This window comes from Alosa pseudoharengus, unplaced genomic scaffold, assembly GCF_046254945.1.
Source record: "Alosa pseudoharengus isolate Yale_2024_CS ecotype anadromous, Long Island Sound unplaced genomic scaffold, YU_APseudo_1.1 YU_APseudo_1.1_scf_1, whole genome shotgun sequence".
Lineage (NCBI taxonomy): Eukaryota > Metazoa > Chordata > Actinopteri > Clupeiformes > Clupeidae > Alosa > Alosa pseudoharengus.
The window spans coordinates 23,117,460-23,136,331 of NW_027468564.1; the positions used below are offsets into that span (position 1 = coordinate 23,117,460).

General features: G+C 41.7%; 1 protein-coding gene across 1 annotated transcript in view; it reads right to left on the bottom strand.

The window, feature by feature from the left end:
• LOC143117454 (uncharacterized) overlaps positions 1 to 18,872 on the bottom strand; it is a 46,583-nt gene that overhangs the window by 18,382 nt on the left and 9,329 nt on the right. The gene's annotated exons all lie outside the window — the stretch shown is intronic.

Here is an 18,872-nt window from a genome sequence, read left to right on the forward strand (position 1 = left end):
ACACACAAACACACAGTTCATGTTGTCAGTTCATGTTGTCATGTTGCCACTTGTGCATGTGAACCACCAATGTTCGCACACACAGGCATGCACGCACACACAGAAACACCCCCCACACACACACCCACAAACAGACACATACACACACATGTACACACACACACACACACACACAGTTCCTGTTGTCAGTTCATGTTGTCATGTTGCTACATGTGCAGGAAAACGACCAATGTTTGCACACACATGCATGTACAGTACACACACAGAAACACTCACACCCACTCACACATGCACACGCACAAACACACACACACATTTACACCCACTTTCTCACTCACACACACACACACACACAGTTCATGTTCTCAGTTTATGTTGTCATGCACTGTGCATGTGAACCACCAGTGTTCGCACACATTCACACACATACAGAAACACACACACCCACACACACAAACACACATGATGTAGATGTTAATGTTCTCATAAGGGTCTGTTTACAATAATGTTCTATTGAATAATACTTTTTGTCATGGTATTGGTATTTAAGAGCAGTTAAAACTGTCCGGTCAAATTTGACCGCGAACAGTACATTAAGGGGGGTAGCAACGAACAGTGTTTAAAGGTTAACAGCGTCAATTTTTTTATCGCAAGATTAATTTCAATTTCAATTTTCAATTTATTGTGCTTATAGAGCGCCAAAACATAACACATGTATCATGGCGCTTTACAGAATGTAGGCAATCAGAGAAAAAAGGAAAGAAAGGAAGAAAAGAAAAGCAAGAGAGAGGCCCATGGGTAACAGGCAGGGACGGATTAAACAAATACGGGCCCCTGTGCACAATATCAAAAAAGGCCCCCCCTCCCCATGACCGCGACGCGCGCAGGCGCGTTTGCGCATGCGCGTGCAAGTGACGTGCGCGTGCAGCCAGCGCTTCTCTTTGCTGTCGCTGTGCAGGCTGGTGCACAATTTCACACAATGAAAATGTAGTAGCCTACATTATGTCATTAGAGATGCACCGATATGGAAATTTGGGGCCGATAACGATAACCGATATTTATTGGTTTGTTGTGGCCGATACCGATACGATAACCGATAATATTACTCTTGAAAAAAAAAATGTGAAAAGTGATTTGGTGAAAGCATTTAATAAGCATAATTTTATTGCAGTAATTTTACCTACCACCAAAAGATGGACAGAACTCATAATAGTCCTCAATAGTATGGCAGTCAACAACATAACAGTAGCCTAGCCCTACAGTATGTGTGGCTCCTTTAAGTGAACCTGACGTCAGTGAATTGCGAGTGAGTGGCTAGAGAGTTTGAATCGTTTTCATTTAGGACTAAATGCTCATAAACGGCTCAGCTTGGAATAAGCTACAGTATAGCGACCAAATCAGAGTTTGTGAGGGAAACTTAGGTATAGTTTCAACTGCGGGTAACTAAATAAAGCTGCAACTCCTCAGACTGTATCTTATGTCCGTCTACTCTGTTGCGCACAACCTGCTGCAGCAGAAATGGAAGGCGTTAGCCCTGAAGGTTTTAATAACATATTATGATGACCTGTCTGGTTAGCATATTAAGTAATGCAAATATAATACTAAAACACAACTTAGAACTAGGCCTACTTATGTACTCGTCCCACTAACGAGTTTGTTTATTTGTTTCCCCGACCAGCGCGGTAAAGTGCAAACACACCAGCACAACACGGCAGAGCTCCGCTCTGTTAAGGTTAAATGGCGGATCATTCACGAGAGGATTTTGAGATGCACAGATTCCCAAATGAACGCATATCCACAGATTTTGTTAGAGTGGTGAAATACATTCACACCGCTGACATTATATTAAGGAAAAAGTATAGCCAACCAAGCTCAAGTAGCTCAGTGTAGCCAGACGGACCTTACGTAGGCCTAAATTAGGACTTTAAAAAATATCGGCGCAAATTATCGGCCAGAATTCTGTTATCGGACCGATAATAATATTTTAATTTTTTCACTTATCGGCTAATAATATATCGGCCGCCGATATATCGTGCATCCCTATATGTCATATATTATAACTCAGGCCCACACAGAAATGAATTCCAGCAGCTGTTTTTATTATTAGGCTGTAATCTCCCTTTGCTGGCCAAACAGTCTACAGCAACATTTTTCACTAAACGGACCGGACAATACATGGATTTCTATGGAACGTCACGAAAACATGCGTGCGCAACCAAGAGGCAGAAAGCACCATAGAACAGCATAGAACAATGCAAAAGAGCAAAATAATAAAATTAGTTTTTGTGCTGAAAACTGCACCAATTCGAAATCACGATGGTTAGAGAATGTTAAATATGTTCAATATCCCTAACGGAATGCATGTCTTCGCCAATAATGACAAAATACGATGTTATATTAATAATCCAAATGAACGTCAAACTTTGAAATATAGTCTGAAATGAGATGTTATTATCATTGAGACAACAGGGGTATACAAAAAAATCAGATTGTAGCTTACAGCAGCCGACTATTTAGGTTAAGTTTATAACGTTGTGGACGGCCACCAAGCGACTTCTGCCTCAAGGCTGCGCGCGCATCTAGTTTTGTTGGTAAACGGGAAACCCGTGTATAGTTGTCATATTTCTGACGGACCGGTAGCAGGGACGTTGATAGTATTTTGTGCGAGGTGGTGCTGATCATATTACGGGGGGTTCGGGGGTGTCTCCCCCTGGAAAATTTCGAAATTCTGGCTGTTAAATATACCCTTTTAACGCAGTTTGGAAGGGGCATACAAACTTTAACAGAGCAAGCAGGGCCCGTTTTCTGTCTGACTCAGGTGACGTGAACATTGGCTACCTGCATGATAAGGTTTTCACTTCACTGCTGCTTGACACTACCACTACCCACATTATGCGCTCACTCCAGCGAGACGAGTGAAATAAGTGTAGGCCTATCTGTCATCGGCATCGCCATAGGCTATTTGCTACGATATAAGCTACTGTTAGGCCTACAACAAGTCGCGATTTATTAGGCTATCCAATCGATATGCTGTTTTCATGAACATTGCAGGAATCCACTTCATTCACCTACCCACGAGTGGGTCAGTTTCACTTTCGCCAACACGCATACACATTGAATGAGCACTCATAGCCTACCACTTCCACCTAATGGTATGCCTCTATATTTTATGAATTAAGAAGTATTTATTGATCAGGAAAACATTTAGTTTATTTTTCTTTCGGTCTGCGGTTCCATTACACCATTCAGTTGTGCTGCAAATTAATTATTAATACAGAAGCACCGGGCATAATCTAGCCTAAATTCATGGCAATTTTTTTTTAAATCCGAGGGCCCCCTATTGGCTGAGGGCCCCTGTGCACGTGCACACTTGGCACAAGCCATGATCCATCCCTGGTAACAGGGGCGAGGAAAAACTCCCTAGAATTGGAGATATATATAGGAAGAAACCTCGAGCAGATCCACGACTCAATTAACGTTAATTTTGGTGTAACAAACTTTGTAGTTTTTTCACATGCTGTTGCAACAACTAGTAACGTTAGAACAACTACAACACCACACCGATCTAGCCAGACCGGAAAGTAAACAATACGCACTGAGGAATGGAATGGAACAGAACGTTGTATGTGCTGCATACACGCCCCCTTTTAGGGGGAAGATGACTGATATAATGGAAATCTATGCTGCATCAAAGTGGAGAGCGAAACGTGCTTATAGTAAACTTACTACATCTTGAAACATACATGAATAAAAGGCACAAAATAAGGTTGGTGTAAGAGTTATCTGTGTGTTTATGGGATTAATGTGACCATGTTCCTATGTTTTGCTCTCTCCAGTTTACAAACAGGAGTGTCACGAATGTATCGGTAGGCACAGTCAAACTCCCCATGGCTGACTAATTAAGGGACACGATATTTACCGGGGGGGAGGGCCGGTCGTCGGGGGGGGGGGGGGGGGGGGTTGGTGGCTAAGAGAATTTTTTAAGCCTTAGGGGAAGGCCCAGGAGAAATTTTGGCCTGGGGGGAGGGCCGAGGAAAATTATTTTTTCCTGATCCATGATATTTTTTCCCCCTGATCAATGATCCGTTTTCGAAATTTTAAAAGGTTTGTAGGCCAAAACATGATTCACGTCTCTTTGACAGAGAGGGCGAGTCCAAAAAGTCGCAACCCTACCTGAATCTCCCACAACTCCCCTCGTAAGCTTGCAGGTCACCCGCGGTTATGAGTCATAAACCAAATATTTTAATGATATTCGGGTCATTTGCGGGCGGGTCCGTTAAAATTAATTAAATATATATTTTCTACAAATAGGCCTACTTAAAATATCACGAGAAGGCTAGCATCAATACAGTAAAGCATCAATACAGTAAGTCAACAGTAAAGAAGCTGAAGACGCGAGTTAAAATAATAAAGACACCCCTTCAGGAAAAGCGATATAGGCTATGGGAAATAAGTTCTTAAAGTTCTTAAAGAAGATGACAGTAGTACAAGTTATGGTCTATGTAGGCCTACTTCTTGCGAAGCCATTTAAAAGTATGACAGCCGAAACGGGCAGCCTGCAGGAATAAATCTTATGGCACAGACTACACAGCCATATCTACCGGTATGTATAGGTTCGCGCATGCATAAAAGTTACCTTAGTTCGTTGTGTTTGTGACTTTAAACAGTGGATGTGCTTTAGTAAAGCTTTGTGCTTCATTCAGCATTTTAAACCAGTTCTTACGCTAACGTTTTGACCAGCAATGTATCTCTCTTGCCTACCTTGCCTCCCCATTTCTATTTTCGAAAGAAGTATGTCCATGGCCAAATCTTGTCCTAGTGTTCTAATCCTTGGTGGTTGCGTGCGTGCTTGCGCTCTTATTCTCATTCTCTCTACTGCGCAAACATTATGTCCTGCATGCCTGCGTGTAGTTCTACTGCATAAAATTTAGCAAATAAATTAGTTTGTTTTACAGAAATGGACTACTGCATGCAGGCTATAACCAAAAGCACACATTTTGTAAATAAGCGGGTCGGATCGCGGGTCGGGTATAATTTTGTCCTAATTAATATTCGCGGTACGAGTTGCGGTCGGGTTGATTAAAATATCGGGCGACCGCGGGCCGCTTGTGACCAAACCCGTGCAACACTGGTTTGTAGCCCTGTGTGTGTGTATGTGTGCTTATGACATTTGCTGGCCGTTTTAACCTTGTAAACGTCATTTTTCGACCAGTTTTATTTAATTCACGTAGGGGGGAGGGCCTAGGAGATTTTTTTTGAGCCGGGGGGAGGCCCCTGGAAAAACAAATTTGACCAGGGGGGAGGGCCAGGCAGAACATTTTTAACCCGATCGTCTGGCGACCGGCCCTCCCCCCCGCTAAATATCGTACAGTCCCTAAGTTCAGCAAGCTTAAAGCCTGTGGTGCAGGGTTTTTTTTTGTCTTTTCTGGCAATTTTCTAGTTGGTAATAAACATTTAAACAATTATCCATTGTATTTGATGTTGTAAAGTATCACAAAAAAGAAATATAATAAGGAAAAGTAGGTGATATTTTAGCGGTTAGCAACAGGTTTGCGATGATTCTTATTTCTCCCACAATGCATTCCATGACGTCACATGAGGTACTCGTTTTGGGACGACAGAGGAAAGGCCGCCTTGATACCATTGAGAGAGACGACGATTAGTGAGAGTAGCAGCTAGTGAGAGAGTAACAGTGTCAGATATATAAGTAAATATAAAGATAGAGATAGCCTAGATAGATATATATATAGAGGTAGATAGATATATATATATAGATAGATAGATAGATAGATAGCATAGATAGATAGTAGTGAGAGATAGCATAGCATAACATAACATAGATAGCTGATGGAGAGAGGGAGAGAGTAGATATATAAATAAATAGATACAATGGTTTACTACTGTGTTTGTGCCGGGTGCAAGAACTCCAGCAAAACTGGACTTAGGGTCCATTGCTTCCCCAAGGACAAAGGGATCTTCCGAAGCTAGGTGCAATTTGTCAAGGTTAGGTGGGCAGATTTTTCAGCTAGCTCTGTCACCGCCTTCTCGAGAATATGCAGCGCGCATTTCAAGGAGGAGGATTACCACTCAGGGGATGCCAAGATGGTCTCACTTGGTTTAAAGAGTGAGAGGATGGCGAAGTTAATTCCTACCGCTTTGCCGTCTGTGCATGCAAACCTCTCTGCCTGCCCTGTCCCGAGGTCCAAGGACACCGTCTGCCGCAAGCGAGATATTGCCACGGTAAGCATCATGCTAATGTTCAAAAGCTGCGCGTTAGCTAGCTCTGTGTGTATTTTGCATACCGTGTTCCCTTTGACACAGCCTCCACTACAATCATGATCAGTCTGACATTAGAGGATATTTCGTGATTTACGAATATCAATCCATCACGAATCCATATGAAAGCATCATGGCTAGCGTTGGGATCAGTGGTGGTGATCATCAAGCAGCTTTCACAACTAAACAGTGTGTTTGCGTTTTGTGTTAGACTGCTACGGTTCTCTTTCGCATATATTTGGCCATGACCGTGTCACCAGGGCTGTAGTGGAGGCTAACGCAAGTAAACACAGTTTACCCACCTCTGACATTTCAGAAGAGTTTATCCACTTCTCACTTCAGAGTTTAGCTACCTCCCAATACAGTAAATGCACTACCTCATAGAGTTTATGCACCTCATGCACTCTAGACATTTATTACCACTAGTATTGATGTAAACATTTAACAGTTACCTTCAACATCATCAAATATGTTCTGAATGTCTTTCATGTATTTTTTAATACATCGAGTAGCGCATATCAGGGTCCACTGTACTGTAATCTTTTTTCTCTTGTGTACCCTCTTCGCTGACCTTTTTTATATTTGTTTTCACAAGATGTTGACAGACGCCTCACAGCAGGAGACCATGGACAGTGTGATACTGGGGATCAGCCCTTGCCCACCTCCACTTCTGATGCTGGGACACAGGTGTACCAGGCTGGCTTTAGGCTAGTCTGTTTGTTTGTGATGTCATCATATTTGAGTGTTATACTGTATTGGTCATGTGTGTTTCATTCAAGTTTCTTTTTTTACATATCTAGGTCTGTGTATCTTTCTTTCTGTCCCTTTCATCTCATTTGGTGGTGGTTTCCTGCATGCTGCATGTTTTGTTTTGTCTTTGTGTGCTGTTGCTTTGTTTATCCCTGGATGTGACTCAAAAAATAAAATAAAATGTGCGAACCGGTCATCCGCACTAGGCTTATCCAAACAAGGGCTTAACGACAACACAAAAGAACAGAGCAGCCTGTTATGATTTTACATATAGAACTTTACTATATGATAAAAGCAGAATACCTTAGTCAAAAAATAATATCCATGTAACATTAGTGCAACTTTGAAACATTACTTTAATTTCCATTTTAAAGCAACACCAAAGCACTTTTCCTGTCGCACGCACGCTATTTGTTTATCCAGCACTGGTTTTGGAAATAATTTCTACGGACAAGGTAGAGTACGTTGCATGATTTTATGAAAGCATGATGTATTGCGACATCAGAAGCAAGTCAAATTTGTAGTTTCTTATGTCTCATTCCATCGAACTACAGATCTGCTACCCGATCTGGCAAACTTGCATAGTGCGGTTATAGCCGATAGAGGGTCGCGAAGAGAATGCAGTGCCGTTCACCCTGTTACGAGTTGATGATTTTGGAAACAATATTTTAATGTACAAAAAACTCTTTGGTGTTGCTTTAACAGAAGAATATCTCAGTCAGGGTAATATCCACAAACTGTTGTAAACATATATTGTTGCTGCGCAAATTGACATTTTGGCAACTATGTTTCAGCGTTAATCTCATCTAATGAGATGGATGGAACACAGCAAGTCCATTCTTGGTTTAATTGTGGAGACGGCCACACGGAGATCATCCTCCACATTTAGACGCGATCTGTATTTTTTTTTATATATGTCAGTGCAGAGAAAGTCTTTTCGCACCGGCATGTGGAGCCAAACAGCGTCAGTACGTCCATCGCAGCCTTGGATAGCTGTGGATATTCCTTCTCGACTGAACTCAGCAAGCGTCTACAATCTGTCTTTAAAGTGCGGTCACATGACAGCTCAACCAGTGCGTCCTCCATGCCGGCTGACAGATGACTTGCGGTGGTTACAGTGAATGGTGATCTTATCCAGTCATCATTTTTCTATATTTAATTTTTTCCAAATTTATTTGATTTATGGAAATAATTTCGCGACCCACCCCTCGCCGTCCCGCGACCCCCACTTTGGGAACCCCTGACTTAATCTACTAAACCCCTCTTCTACTGCACTTTTTACCCCCCCCCCCCATATCCTTGTATGTTTTGTGCCTAACCAATTTTTTTATAGAGATTTGTTTACTTCCAACCTGTGTCTTTGTCCTTGTTCAGTAAATGTTTAAATGTTCAGTAACCATTACAAGCAATGCCAATAAACTGTTTTTTTTAAATCAAAATTCATGTGTTCTGTGTACTTTATAACATTTTAAGGGCAATGGAGCGATCACAACAGAATAAGCATAACCATTCTTTTTATTCATTTTCATCTAAACGAAGCCATTGAAAGCCCTGATAGGTCTGGTCACCACTTTGGAATTGTTGTCTGATGGTTGAAACCACACAAGAGGGTAGAGGCTTCCTTATACTCCTGCCAAAAATTCCCATAAGCCCAGCGTATAGACTGCCTGTACACAGTATACCGGTATTGCATAGGGATAAGTAGGAAAGATTGTTCAGTTTATAACTCTGTAAGTAGGTTGGAGACGTCATTTTAAGCCTGTGTCTTATGCATGTTTATTGTGTATGCAACACATCTCCTCTCTCCTATAACTGTTGGTTCAAAGAACTCAGTGTAAAAAGATTGGTAAAGTAAACATAAACCATGAACATACTCGTGCATGCTGGCTTGAAGGGGACCATGATCTTGCCTGAAGTGTGAGTATGCTATGTGTAGCACAAACGGATTCAGGCAGCATGCCTCAAATCCAGGACGCTGTGTTAGGCACGTTATTTGCTGGCCGCGGGGTGAGCTCCTCAGCGACCAAAACGCGCTCACCTCCCTACAACACAAGCTCTCCACCACAGTTTCCATGGGACGACACCGCCCACACAGACACCTGCCAATAAACACTAGGGGTTCACAGGTGGGTCAAGCTACATAGCTAGCATAATATGCCTTCTATTTCTAGATCTTCTGACTAAGTTTAGGGTACTTATCTGAGCCAACGACATAATCACTGTCACTAGATATAAAGAAAACGTTGACTTTCACTCGACAGTAAAAAAAGTTGTTATTGTAGGCCTACCCACCTATTCATAGACTAGCTCCAGCGCTCGTTGCTGCGCTAGCAACTCACCAGGACACTTCACCAACTCTCCAGTGATTCTCCTCTGACCATGCATTTATTTCTCTTTGATGGCCATCAGCTCTAATAATTCTTGAATTTCCCCTGTGGATCAATAAAGTATATATCTATCTATCTAGCTCTCGGTATTTCCCCATTCGCCCTCTCACGTCTAACCGGTTCAAAATTATATGGCTGTGGGCCATCATAAATGTTAACTGTGGGTCTTGCCACCTCTTCCTCATTCCAGTTAGACGCCAGTGCTAGTTCTAGTAGCTGCTATAAGGCTGAGGCTACTTCCACCAAAGATCTTTTTTTTAAGTATATTTTTTGGGCTTTTTGCCTTTATTTGTATAGGACAGTGAATAGTGAGACAGTAACTAAGTGGGAGAGAGAGATGGGGTGGGACAGGGATATGACCGCAGGTCTGATTCCTTCTTATCTCTGCTTCCACCCATAGACTGTAAAAAATAGCTTCCACCACGTCTACCTCATATGACGTCATCGCCAAATTGCGTAAAAAATAACCGTTACTAACCAAAAACTACAAAAACTGGACTTTAACACCATTTTGGAGACATATCTAACTTTATATACATATCTTGAGTGCTTAATGTACCCATTAATTGAAAGTGTTGTTTAACCTGCACCACAGGCTTTTTTCCGTTTCGATACTTACAACCAGACCCGCGTCACACAGAGCAGGTTGTTTGCGCCATGCCCCTTTTGAGGGGAAAACATTCCCTCAGAACAAGCCAAAGTCAACCGGTAGACATGCCGAAAAGTTGCAGGTGGGTTAGGCTACAGCTTTGCTGGCAAATAAATATTAGCCTAGTTATTAAATATTTATGAAATTATAATATCGTTCATTAGTCTTCAAAAGACAAACCACTAACGTTACACCAAAAATGAATCAGACCAAAGAAAACAGAAATCTAGGCTAACACTTAACGGCTATGACAGAAATTATCATATCTCGGAATTATCTAACTAACATACTTTACATCTGAGCCTGTGAGTCAACTACACTACATTAAAATTCAAATATGAAGGCAAAAATACAGGAAAACAATTTAGTTACTTACCTGGAGACTCGATGAGATAGGCTACGAGTAAATGTCCGGGTATGACTGAGTGGGGTTGTAGCACCACTTCGTACTCGGGAGACTGAAGGGACATGTTTTTATATTAATTGAATTAAGCTTTTGTAGGTATCTTTCACAGTCAACGACCGGCAAAGTGGTTATGTATTGAGTGGTTTGTTATTATTTACTCCTGCGATTTCTGTACGAATTACGTTTATTGACCCTAATTTGCGTTGGAGTTAATGAGAGGGGTTGTTTGTCACGAGTCAAGTTCCCGGATGTGCCGGTCTAACGTATAGAGAGCAGAAGTCACGCCCTTCTACTTCCGGTCCATGGGACCTATCTTTCAAAAAAATATGAACGGGAGTTAATGGAGAGATAACAATTATTTTTTGGTCTAGTTTGAATTGTGTCACGAATTTCACATATGATGCGTATGAAGATAATTTTTCACATCAAGAAAGTACTGTTGTTCGATAGACTTCAAAAGTTATGTTGGCTCAACTCTCGAGGGCATCACGCAATTAAAGCAGGAACAAAAGGCTTGTCTTGTCAATTTTATAAATGGCAAGGACGTCTTATAACTCACCTTCCAACTGGCTTTGGGAAAAGTTTGATTTATCAGATGGTGATAGCTAAACCTAAACGCACAAGTGTACTACATGCATCACTACTTATCATGTTTTCAAATAAACGTTTGCTGCTCGTTATTCTCCCCCCTACTCTCAAATTACCTTAACAAAATCAATGCGGCATAGGCCTACTTAAAGGAACACGCCACCCAAAATCAGTAGTGATATATGTTCTTACCGTAACTTTCACGAGTTGAGTCGTACCTCTCCCGCGTCGGTAGGTGCACTCAAACGCTCTGTCGCGCGGCGCGAATGTGTTAGCATGTTGCTATGCTAGCGGGCTCTGCCGTGGCCGTAGAGAGAGGCACATAGCAGTATTCAAACACCTCCACGTTTTACCTACTTAAATACAGTTGCACGAGTAGTTGATGAAAAATGTTAGGGCACACAACATGAAACGTGACGATTTTCCAAGCGAATAAACATGAGAACTACAATGTGTGGCGCAATAGCACTTGGGAGTACTTCGACCTAGCGTGGTAATATTATTAACACCTAATTGTAGATCCTATCCACCACAGAGTTTAGAATCCATGCTGGATCGACCCTCAGCCTCTCCCTCCCCTCTGAGCGAGAGAGGCACACACACTAGAGATGCGCTGATGGGCTATTATTTCAACCATAACTGCATAGCAAAACTTATCATCCATCAGCACCAAACTTTGTTGACCAATTTTCAAAACTGCACCTGCCCACCATCCGCTGGTTGTTTTAATGTAGGCTATATGGGTGATGCAGCGCTGCTGACGTGAGGCTAGAAAGCCCTTGCCTGTTCTAGAAAGACTGATCTAATGCAGCAAATATATTAAAAGGCAAAAGTCGTACATTGGCTAGGCCTATCCCCAGAATATCAGCAGCAAACTCAGTCTCTGTCGCGCAAAACAGTCTCCAAATAAAACGCACATCGGCCTGTTGCCTATTCTGCCAGCTTGTGACAATATATCGTCCAAAATGCTTGATTGCATTGCATTCTCCACATTTTTAGCTACATTTTCATGTACCACATCAGCAGTTTTGTTCAGTGAATCTTTTGTAAATTGCTTTACAATTACCGTCGGGCCTATAGGCCTATTGCCTGGCTTGCCTCAGCTTCGGTCACGTCCTTTTACAATTTTATCATTGTAATAAAAAACGCAATTTGCCACATAATTTCAGCATGCTCCTGGCCTAGGCCTACTAATTAATGCCTATTGTACTTTATTTTTTGCAAAAAGAAAGAAATCCTTGATAAAATAACAAGTCATTCACATTATAGGCTACTTTACACACTGTTATGTCAGGTTGACTGACAAGCCTGTTCTGAAGACTCCCATTCATTTTGACTGCACGAGCGCGTCTTTTTCAGACAGACATCGCAATTCATTTTATAGCAGGCCATCGGACAAATATGACGCCTCGATATTAAAGAAACTCCGACTCCATTCATTCTGAAAGTCCACCGCACAACAATGCAACGTGCATGTTCACATTTTTAGTAACAACCGCCAAACTTGCTTGCTTGCCTTACACATCTAAGTTTTCCGACTATTTTTCTTACCTTCTTTTTCCGCTGTGGATGTTAGTGAGTTTGTAGAAGTTTTAGCTCTTACGTTCTGAACATCTCGCACTGCCATCGCCCGATGTCATTTCTTAGTCATATCACTCTCTGTCTCTCTTTTAAATGCCTATTCCCTGAATGGTAGGCTACAATTATGTGTTTTATATACAGCGGGGAAAATAAGTATTGAACGCGTCAATATTTTTTTCAGTAAGTATACTTCCAGTGAGGCTATTCGCATGAAATTTTCACCGGACATTAGTATTAATTTAGGTAATCCACACATATATAAAAATCCAAACATTAATGTCTAAAAGTAGAGTTATGAGTAAAAAAGTGGAATGGCACAGGGAAAAAGTATTGAACACGCTAAGAAAAAGCAGTACTCAAAGGCAAGAAATGGCAAGGAACAAACTGGAATCTATAAGTAGTTAGAGAAATTATCCCTCCTATCTGTGCAAATTGATATAAGCTGGGTTAGTACATACTGGTGGGCTATAAAAAGGTTTTTTGTTACCAAGGTGTCAAACAAGAAACATTTCATAATGGGTAAAAGCAAAGAGCTCTCCCAAGACCTTTGCAACCTTATTGTTGCAAAACATATCAATGGAACTGGTTACAGATGCACATCAAAACTTCCGAAGCATCCAACAAGCAGTATTGGAGCCATTATCTGCAAGTGGAAGGAACATCACTGCATCATCACTGGCCATGCACAGGATTTCCTTGCAAGATTTCTGACCAGGAAGTCAGAAGGATAGTCAAAAGAGTAGCCCAAGAGCCAAGGACCACTCGGAGAAAGCTCCAGAAAGACTTGATACAGTTGTTACAGAGAAAATCATAGGTAATGCACTCCACCGCCATGGCCTCTATGCACGCTCATCCCGCATGACTCTATTGCTGAAGAAAAACATGTCAAAGCTCGTTGAAAGTTTGCTACACAACATTTGGACAATCCTATGAAATACTGAGAGAATGTATTCTGGTCAGGCGAGAGCAAAATTGAACTTTTTGGATGTCATACTACACACCATATTTGGAGGAGAAATGGCACTGTGCATCACCCTAAAAATACCCTACCAACAGTGAGGTTTGGAGGTGGTGGCATCATGGTATGGGCTGTTTTTCATCTCATGGTACTAGCAGACTTCATACAGTTGAAGGAATGATGAATTGAGTCATTTTGGTCTGGGAGAATCTTGACCATCCACCAGGATGATGAGGATGAGACATGGCTAGACCTTCCAGCAGGACAATGATCCAAACCATTCAGCAAAGGAAACTCTCAATTGGTTTCAGAGAAAGGAAATCAAGGCCCTGACTTCAATCCAATTGAACAGTTTTGGAAGTTAACTAAAGATCGGGATTCACAAGAGGGACCCCTGGAATCTTCAATATTAAAGTACTATCTGTTGAAAAGAATGGACCAAAATCACACCAGAATACTGTAACTGGTTAGTTTTGTCATACAGGAAATGCCTTGAAGCTGTCATTACGAATAAAGGCTTTTCCACAAAGTATTTAAGAAATTTCAGCAGGCGTGTTCAATACTTTTTTCCTGTGTCATTCCACTTTATTACACATAACTCTACCTATGGACTTTAATGTTTGGATTTTTTTATATGGGTGGATTATATGAGTTAATACTAATGTCTGGTGAAAATTTCATGCATGTAGCCTCATTGGAAGTATACTTACTGAAAAAAATGTTGACGTGTTCAATACTTATTTTCCCCGCTGTATAGGCTAATATCTAAACAAAATAACCCAGGCAGTCTCATCTAGGATATAACACAGGTTGAAGTTGGTTCTATTTAGGGAGGTGAACATCTGTAGATGACTCAGAAATGACATCGGAAGACAAGGAGTGAATATGGCAAGAGGCAAGCCGAAGTCTGCTGACAAGGGCCCGACGGTAATTGTAAAGCAATTTACAAAAGATTCACTGAACAAAAATGCTGATGTGGTACATGAAAATGTAGCTAAAAATGTGGAGAATGCAATGCAATCAAGCATTTTGGACGATATATTGTCACAAGCTGGCAGAATAGGCAACAGGCCGATGTGCGTTTTATTTGGAGACTGTTTTGCGCGACAGAGACTGAGTTTGCTGCTGATATTCTGGGGATAGGCCTAGCCAATGTACGACTTTTGCCTTTTAATATATTTGCTGCATTAGATCAGTCTTTCTAGAACAGGCAAGGGCTTTCTAGCCTCACGTCAGCAGCGCTGCATCACCCATATAGCCTACATTAAAACAACCAGCGGATGGTGGGCAGGTGCAGTTTTGAAAATTGGTCAACAAAGTTTGGTGCTGATGGATGGCTGATGGATGATAAGTTTTGCTATGCAGTTATGGTTGAAATAATAGCTCATCAGCGCATCTCTAGTGTGTGTGCCTCTCTCGCTCAGAGGGGAGGGAGAGGCTGAGGGTCGATCCAGCATGGATTCTAAACTCTGTGGTGGATAGGATCGATCTACAATTAGGTGTTAATAATATTACCACGCTAGGTCGAAGTACTCCCAAGTGCTATTGCGCCACACATTGTAGTTCTCATGTTTATTCGCTTGGAAAATCGTCAAGTTTCATGTTGTGTGCCCTAACATTTTTCATCAAATACTCGTGCAACTGTATTTAAGTAGGTAAAACGTGGAGGTGTTTGAATACTGCTATGTGCCTCTCTCTACGGCCACGGCAGTGCCCGCTAGCATAGCAACATGCTAACACATTCGCGCCGCGCGACAGAGCGTTTGAGTGCACCTACCGACGCGGGAGAGGTACGACTCAACTCGTGAAAGTTACGGTAAGAACATATATCACTACTGATTTTGGGTGGCGTGTTCCTTTAAGGAATGGAATGTTAGCTACCGAGCGGGGCTCAAGGCGAGGCGGTGTGTCTTGACGTGAGCTAGCCGGTTACCGAGCGGAGCTCAAGGCAAGGCTGCTGTGATTGTGCTTGACTGGGACTAGCGGTTACCGAGCTGGGCTCAAGGTAAACCGTTCCGTGTTTGACAGAGGCTAGTGTGGCCGAGCTGGGCTCCAGGCGAGGCTACCGTGCTTGTGGACAGTAACGTTAGCCAGTCACCAAGCGTGGCTCAAGGTAGGCTGCGTTGTTTTATGCCGAACAACTGTTAGTTTAACTGAGCAAGCTCCAGGTTAAATAACACGTAGGTCGTCAGTACAATCCAACTTATCCGAGAGTGTAGTTTGAACAGCCCGTGGAGAATGAAGTAAGCTCCGACGAAGCCACCGGGCTGCGTAGAACAACAATCGTCTGATAAGCGGCGAGAAGAGATAAGAGGGAAAACTGGCGTGTGACAAGAGCTGATATAATCTCGGCGACGTGACGCTTTTGGTATTCAACTCTCGGTCTGTGGCTGGCGCAAGTTAGAGATATATCCACTACGAAGAGACTGCCCTGGCGGTCAGGTAGCCTGCATACTAGCCAGCGGTCTGTTTACTACAGAGAGCAGAAGTGGGAAGCGTAAGAGCCTGAAGCGGAAGTGGTAAGCGTAAAAGCCTGAACTCAGGCGCACAGCATACGTCATTACCAAACGTTGCTGATTGGTTAAGGGAACTCCAATGATTTTAAACCTCAAAATAAGCATCCGCCCATGACGAAGAGAAACATAGTCACAGGCGGTAAGGACCAGGCTAACATCTCTTGTCTTGAACGATGAACGTCACCAACGTAATGAAATGATAAGATTAGCTGTTATGCTAGTTAACGGTTGCATCTTGCTGCCTGCTATGTCACTTAACAGTATCTAATGTACAATCTATGGACGAATACAACTTACCTGATGTGTTTAATCCTCTGACTCATGGTATTTTCATCGGCAAGGAAAGCCCAATTAAGACCTGTTGCTGGTATGCTTGTACAATCTAGTGTGGCTGTGAATGAGCTAACGTCACTAGCGCGACTGATGGGTTTGTAGTCGTTGGAATTACGGTCTTTCACAATGTTGTAATTCAATAGTTACGAAACAAACTGCAAATGTCTTTACATGAAAAAGTCTTTAAAATTGAGAAACATCATATGGGTAATTCAAGGCACAAGTCAACCGGGACCAGAAAATAATTTATTTTTCGCCATTCAAAATTTTTTGAAAGATAGGTCCCATGGAGGCAAACGGAAGGGGCGGGACTTCGCTAAGGCAGCCTGGAAACTACCGCCCTAATTTTTGCCTCAGATAGGGAACCAATCACAGAACAGGGGGGAAAGCAAGACGATGATGAGCTATGCATAGACGCATTTATAGACATCTGTGGCACCCAATAAACGGATCTGGGCATTTTTTTCAAATACGAGAAAATGAACGTTTGGTTCCCAGACCACGTTTCATTGAGAAGTGGTGGCGCTAGCCAGGCTATGGGTCGGTAGGGATAGGTAGAAAATCAGTCCCTCCAGGATTTCGCGAGGTTTTTTGAGACTGTTGCGACCTAAAATGCCTGGATGGAAGTTGCAGTGTTTTTAGCTGTTTCTTGTGGAGAAATTGCGGGAGGAAGTGAAAATTGCAAAAATAGTTTAGGGCAATTAAGGTTAGTAAGACCAAAATCACACTGATAATCTTGATGCTTATTAAAAAAGGATAATCAAAGGTAAACAGTAAGGATTACAGAAAATCAAAGTAGGCCTACTTTATTTGTGAAAATGCTTTGACTGAGGTAATTCACAAAGCAGTATAACCTTTCGTAGAACTGTCCAAAAAAAAACAGTCACCTAAAGAGACGGCATCATGTCATATGTTTCAATACATTCATATATTTTGTAACTCATATTAAGTTCATATCTTTTTAATAATTCATAGTCTGTGGCCTGTAAGTATCTAGTAATTCCATATTGATTTAAACTATTTGACTACACTTCTGTTTAATGTCATTACATTGGTGGTGTACGTCTAATTGACTGCCTGCCCCTTTAAGGACGTAAGAGTAGCCTAATTACATTTCTGAATGGATTGGAAGGCTTGCATCTCACTGTGTTCGGCTACGAGTGTAAATCACTTTTTGCATAGTGCATTACGATATGTGGATGCAATTGGGAATGTCTTCTATGTCATTAGTTAAAATAAATTAAAAAAAAAAAAACAACTCGAATGAAATCATTCTTGGATCATAGAAGAGGCAAATGTCTTGCAATTTTATTCATTTCTATGATTTTGGTAGCACTACTCAAACTAAGCCCACAAGCTAGCAAACATGACATAAGCTAAAATGACATATCCAGTTTGCCAATGGGTTGCATAGCCTACTCAAATGTCAGTAAACCAAGTAGGCCTTAATTAACTTACTTTCATAGCCTAGGTAGGTTAGCAACACCAGGTTGAGAGATGCAAGTAAGCAGATCATTACCGTTAGCCTTCTATTTATTGTCATAAAAACTGCAGAGGAACGAACACGTTAGGGCAGTCTTTGGTGTCAAATGCAGAAGGTGCAGAAGTAAGTGTGCCATCTGGCTCAATATTCTGCGCGAGGGACTGTTGTGGTAGGTGAAATTTCACGGTGAAACTACGATGGTTGGTCAAATTTGCGAAAAAGTTGCAGTGTTTGGCAAAATTGCGAGTGCCTTGGTAAGTGACGAAAACAATCGTCTTCGTGAACAGCTGTGCATAGGCTACTTTGTAAAAGACAGAATACGCTCATAACGCAAGGGGTAATAAATTTAATTATAGTTCACCTTTTATTTGTGGATTTATTTAATGTAGCCTAGACTATTTAGTGTTATTTTTTCCCTAAGCTCATAAAATAAATTTGGGTCGCACATAAATTGACAGGGCAATTTTTTTATGCCCTACCATTTAAAAACGAAATAGACACTGATTGATTCATAAAAAATCAATCAATGCCAGAGCAGCAGTCATGGTATAATTTCTTAATGTATCCCAGAAGCAAGAATGTGTCTGAAATGCTACTGAATTTGACATTGCTTATGGGGCATAATTAGTAGCTTAGAATATTGGCCATTTGTGGCCTGTACTTTGAGATGGTGGTAAACAGGTCTTGATTTCTCAACAAATTACTCAAAGCTCTCTGACTGATCACACAACATAGCTTTTGTTTATGCCATTGCAGACAGTTCAATGTCATCATAGCCTACATTCAACCTCACCAACTTTGGCAGGTGTGTTAGGCGGAATGTTGGGGGGTGGGGGGGTTGTCATAATTTCATAACTGCTTCACTAGAAAAAAATACCACCAGCCGCCACTGACACAAACACACACACACACACACACACACACAGAAACACAGACACAAACACA